This window comes from Benincasa hispida, chromosome 8 (assembly GCF_027475165.1).
Source record: "Benincasa hispida cultivar pf3 chromosome 8, pf3_genome.v1.1, whole genome shotgun sequence".
In the NCBI taxonomy this organism is placed as follows: Eukaryota; Viridiplantae; Streptophyta; class Magnoliopsida; order Cucurbitales; family Cucurbitaceae; genus Benincasa; species Benincasa hispida.
Genome location: NC_143485.1, coordinates 54,914,947 through 54,921,118, shown reverse-complemented (window position 1 = coordinate 54,921,118; position 6,172 = coordinate 54,914,947). Strand labels below are relative to the sequence as shown.

The window sequence follows — 6,172 nt, the reverse complement described above, 5'->3', positions numbered from 1 at the left end:
TTAGTAATTATATAAGATATAATTATATGTTTAATTTTAGAATTAAATGAAATAGGAAAATTTATATATTTAAATATGATTTAAATATATAAAGATGAATATGTGTTAAAATTAATTTAATATTTGATATTAAATTAATTAAGTTTTATTTAATAATTAATTTATGAAATTAATTAAATTTTCTTTTTTAGAATAAAAATAGAGTTTTAAAATCAAATTTTGATTTTTAGATAAAATTGAAAAATTGGAAAACAATACACACAAAATGGAAAAAGAAGTTTTTCCATTCTCCATCACCTAAGTAGCTCACTCAAATGTCATTATCTTGGCCTTGTCTTCTCCAAGCATGAGCTGCAACTCATATAACTCTTTTCTTTGCATGTTGATCTGCAATATAATGAAAAGATTGGAGTGAAAATCGGGCATGCAATCTATAGAGATTTTGAGAGAAAAACTGATTTGAAGAAAGAGTTCTTCAGCTGATTTTCTGCAGTGAGCATTTCTCCTTCTACCCTTGATTCAAGCTTGTTTTGAGTCCCATAACTCAATCTAGAGCACCAAAAGAATAGTGGAAAAGATCTTGAGGTGGTCTACAACAATATTTGGAGAAGATAGCAGTTAGTGAAGGAGCTTTGAAGAATTTCTACAAGAGGTATGTCTTGAAATTCATTTTTTTTTCTGCAAAAGCATGCTTTATAGTTTGCTAAAATTAGTGAATTTGAGTGCCTAGATGTTCCTTGTGCTTCCGCTGCTGTCGATACATTCCTACACGTTCGCCGTCGACTAAATCCACTTTTCTACTGTGTCGTTGACCAAATCACCAGATCTGTCCATTCTTTGTCGACCAAATCGACTAGATCTGTCCGTCGTCGTCGACCAAATCCACTTCTCCACCGTGTCGTCGACCAATCGACCAAATTTATCGTTCTCCGTCGATCAAATCCACTTCTTTGTCGTGTCATCTACCAAATCCACTTCTCCACCGTGTCGTCGACCAATCGACCAAATCTATCGTTCTCCATCGATCAAATCCACTTATCTGTCGTGTCATCGACCAAATCCACTTCTCTGTCGAAAATTTTTCCTTTTTCAGTTCCACCAACCGCCCTACAGGTAAACTTTGAATGCTGATGTATGTTATTCCATATAAAAGTAGAATCACACGTTACATGAAAATTTAATGTGGAGTTGTAAGCTACTTGGGAAGAATTTATCGATCGAGTTGAACAAACTAGAGTTGTAAGATCACTGTCTACAACTCCTTTATTGTGTTAAATACCAAGAATAGGTTCATTTCATCCAATATTTACGTCTCGCTCGTCAGGATGCATTTGAAATCAATTTCTCATGCCCTCACGATATGCCCGAATGAAGAATGGGTGTTGCAGTTGGGCAATATTGTGCACTTCTGGAAGGGCATGAAGAAATCTGTTCATGAATAATTATAATGAAATATGTTCTATGGCTGTAGCTTTGGGAATAATTTGGATAACTGTGCATATAAACTAAATTCAGATGTTGGAAGAAGCAAATGTTTTCCTATTTGAATCAGCATGAAGAAAATGAAATATGTTCTATGGTTGCATGTATTGATGCAACTGATGAATTTGCTCCTCTTTTTGTTTGGCATTAATTGAATTGAATTTTTATATAACGTGTAAACCTTTTTATTCCACAGGTAATATTTGTATACCCATCGACCCTGAACACTGATGAGTTTGATCTTACCACTGTGCCAACTGTTGCCTAGGTAAAATAACAAGAAATAAAGGCATATAACATAAATATTATACTTTTTCCTACTGATTTTCAGCGAGGAAAATGTTTAATTTTCATACATAATATATAGCAGTTGTTCTATTTTGTCTTCTGAGCAATAACTTGAATTATAATGATGGATTGCAGAACCTAGAAGAACTTAATACAGCAGACATAGAAGTAGATAGTGAAACTGGTACATGATATTCAATCTTTACTATAGATTCGTGAGACTCCTGATTTATTTGGTAAGGTAGTTGCGTTAGGATTACTGAATATTGTGATTAACCAATGTTGTTATAATCTTTTGCTTTATGACAGACTGGGATAGGATAACTGAATACAAATTGTGATATTTGTTTGGATTGATGGAATTTTGAACTTTGTTGAGTTTTTGTTTTTTGGCTTTTCATTTCATTGATAGGAACTGAGTCCATGAATTTGGAGGTATAAGATCGAATGCCCGTGTGACAATTTTTGAGATTTGAAGTCAAGTGAGTAATCAGATCCGACTTTTTGTAAATCATTGTTGTTTCTGTTGTTTGTTCTGTTGAGAGAAGATTGTTGTTTGAATATTGTTGGAAGTGCATTTCTTTGTACAGGTGTTAAAGTAAAAATTTTTTGTATTGTTGTGGTAATGTTGTTATGTTGCCAAATTTTTTTCTAAAATATCAGAGTTATAAAGTTAGTTATAGGTTAAAATAGGTAATGTTCCTTAGTTTAGTATTGAAATTTGGGATCATTACAATGACTATTGTGCAGCTATGGAAGTTGTTTATGGGTTGAATTCATTTCTTTCGTTATTTATAAATTGCTTATACTAACACAACTTATATTTATTTGTTTATACTCTCAATGACATCGCTCGCGCGAGTATAGGGAGGTTCTGGATAGAGGGCATAACAAATTCATCCATAGAATAGAGAAAAAATAGCAAGTTTTGCATTCATTCCTTTTGTTAAGTTTGTATAAATATAGTTTCCATACTTCATGTAATTTCTTTTAGTATGATTCATTTATTTTTAAAGTATTCTTGATTTTATATAAAGTAAGCATATCTTCTTTACAGATTTTTTGGGATAATAATGACACTCCAAAGTAGATAACGAACTCTCTCAATCTTGAGTTAATTTTTTGTATTTGTTGAAAGTTAAGTTGTATAAACAAAAGCAATTAAGATTTTATTTTGGGTTGATTTTGATACGTAAGCAATCAACTACTGCTTTGTAACTATAAATTTTATTATTCTCTTTGGGAGCTAACTATTATTTGTACTTTGTGAGCAAAATTTAGATTTAATTTTTTGTGTTTGTTGAGATCTTAATATATAACAACAATTCTTGTTTGTGGATAAATTATTATAATGTCATTTTTAACTTTTTGACCGACATTAAAAATGGATTGGACAATTGCATTTTAAGAAAAGGGACAATAATTGAAAAAATGGACAATAATTTTGGGTTTTGATGTCGGTTTAAAACTGACATTAAAAGGCTTTAATGTAGGTTGACCACCGACATTGAAGATTGTGTTATAAAAGATCTTTAATGTTGGTTTTAAACTGACATTGAAGATGGTGTACAATGTTGGTTTAAAACCAACATTAGATACAACTGACATTAAAGACCTTTTATAACACGATCTTTAATGTCGGTTGTCAACCGACATTAGATCCCAAAATTCTTGTAATGGATAGAGGACACCCAACTTGGATAATTATCCTCCCAGCAGACATCCTGCTCAACTTGCGAAGAAGGAAAAGCCTGGGAACAAAAATACCAATAGTAGTTTGTGCCAAAGAATGGTTGACAACAAAACTACAAAACCGATTACAAAAACTAAAAAAGACAATGCCAAGACACTTGACAAGCATTAAAGTTGTGTCCACCACGTTCTTTGTTTTCAATCAAAACGATATTCTGATCGTTAAGGGTCCGAATGATATCCATCAAGTCATACTCTATAATCAGATAGTTGAAACGATTCCCCTCTCTGCAAGAAAAGGAAATATAATATAAGCCAATCTAAATAGCCTCCTCATCCAAAACTTTGATGAGCCACTTCCTTTCAAAACTTTTAAACTCCACGCATGTGGGAGAGACCCGAGAGTCACAAACAATCCATTATAACCCGCCCAAATTACTATCTAAACCACTAAATTGAATTAGGTTTAGATATTTTACAAATTGAATTACCAACCTGAATATGTTCAGTGGTTAACCTTAGGGAGGAATCTCGGTGTATTTATTTATGAGATATATATTATTGGGAAAATAAGAAGTATCTTGAGTTAGAGTAACGCTATAATAACCGAACTTTGACTTAGGAGAAAACGTTACGTAACCACAACGTCGAATCAAGCATTGATAGTGGGATCCACCTCGTGCTTAATGTCTGTCGGTGGCCATCCTACGATCAGTATTTGCTATTTTACCACAAGATTTTTAATTTTTCAAACCATTATATTAAAATAATAATTATAATAGTTTTTTTTTATGAAAATTTAATTTTCAAAAGAAGAGGGAGCCAACCTTTTGGTTACAGAATCCACTTAGAAAATTTTGTGTTAGAAGTCTTATGTACTCCAATCTTGAGTTTTGAGTTTGGATCCCAAGAGTCCAAGGAGTACCCATATTTTGGAGGGAGTGAGGACATAGATCAATGTGGGTTCGGTGGACGTTCCACACGCTCGCCACTGTCGTCCGGTCGGGCGAGGCGAGCGCGTGTGATTATTAATTTTAATAAAAATATTATTTTTTATTATTTTATTTTTTTTTTAATTTTCGTTTCGCTTCGTCCGCCTGTTTCGTTCCGTCCACGCACATTCTATGACGGAGAGCCTTTTTCGCTCCCTAAGGTTCGACGCTGAAGGCCTATAAAAGGGTGGCCTTTAGCAGTTCGAAAGACACAATTCATTCTCCACTTCTCATTTCATTTTTCTCTCCTCCTCCATTTAAGTTTTTCGAGTAGTGGGTTTAGAAAGGGTGTGTGTTCCGGTCGGTAACAGTACATTTCTGATCAGATTTCCTTTGGTTGTTTTATCCTGAGGACAACGTGACAATTTTCAGACCTACACACTTGAGCAGAGTCGCGAAACGTCTTAAAGAGAGCAAATTTCGCCTTAACGATTTAATGTTCGTCGTTCTGAGGGTTCTACCGTTTCCAACATTTTTCTTTTTCTTTTACAAAATATATAAATAAATATATAATATAATTTGTATACCTAGTGTCGGCACCCAATTGTTGATTGAAAAGCCGTGAGCTCCGTCGTTTGTGGCGATTACAAAAGAAACCTGGTCCACCGGCTTGTTTTTTTTTAAAACAAATTAAAATGCACAAAGCAAAGTCACGAGAAGAGGCATTTATTTAAACATCTAAGTCTACATTTCCTTTTCTTATTCAAACAAAATGATTTTTTTAATCATTTATTTTAAAAAAAATTATAAATATCACATGATAATTTTTAATTAGATGCATAGAAATTGGAGTGCAGCTCAGTTGCGCCTTGTTTTTTTCTTATTTAAATGGAGGATGATGTTAAATAACTTAATAATTTTAATAGTGTTTATTATTAAAGTTTATATATTTACTAAAAAGTTTTATCTTACAATTATGTATCAAATACATAGACTTTCTAACTCTAACATATTAATATCAAACTTTAGAACTCAACATTATATTCCAAACATTCTTTGATTTAGAATTTGTTTATTGGTTTTATTCTATTCTAGAAAATTAATTTTAAGATTAAAAAAATAGAAAAATGGAGATCAAGAGATTTAATGCAAATAGAGTTTTATTTCATGTTTTTTTATAGCATATTCAAAAAGTGGATTCTAATTAAATAATTGTTAAAAATGTGTTTGATATTATATTTATAAATCATAAAATTAACTGTGCTTATCCACTAAATATTAGTTGACAATAAACTACTATTACTTTATTTTTTTTAATGTGTATTATGTTAAAATATTTGTATAATTATTATTTTGTAATATTATATAATTTATAATACATTACACAATATAATTTTTTAATTTTTTTTTTTTGAAAAATTGAGTTTATAACATGACTTGAGACATTTCTAAATGTTTTTATCATTACTTAATTTAATTCTGCACTTTAAATTTCAAATTCAAAATCTGTATACAATGAAAACTTAAAAATGTTGTTTTTAGAATTAGCACGTTTTGAATTTGAGAATCTAAAAACAGTTTATAAAAACGTAAATCAGGTTGTATAAAATAGAATCTGAATTACCAACCAAACAGACCTTAGGTTCCCATATTGCTTTTAACTTTTTGTAGATGATTTATTTGCTTTCTCAATCACACATCCTCACAGCATTTTGTAAGTACCTTCCATAATTTTTCTTGGGCAAATTGTAAAAATCATCTTAAAGTATGGTGATAGT

General features: G+C 31.3%; 1 long non-coding RNA gene across 3 annotated transcripts; it reads left to right on the top strand.

Moving 5' to 3' along the window:
- The first annotated feature begins 280 nt into the window (after positions 1–280).
- LOC120083889 (uncharacterized) lies at positions 281–2,460 on the top strand. Of its 3 annotated transcripts, XR_016531527.1 has the most exons (4): positions 281–652; positions 1,679–1,750; positions 1,906–1,954; positions 2,183–2,460. It is a non-coding gene; the product is annotated as an uncharacterized LOC120083889 (long non-coding RNA). The 3 variants fall into 3 exon arrangements; XR_005483576.2 differs by lacking the exon at positions 1,906–1,954; XR_005483577.2 differs by having other exon boundaries at positions 1,906–2,460.
- The last annotated feature ends 3,712 nt before the right edge of the window (positions 2,461–6,172 follow it).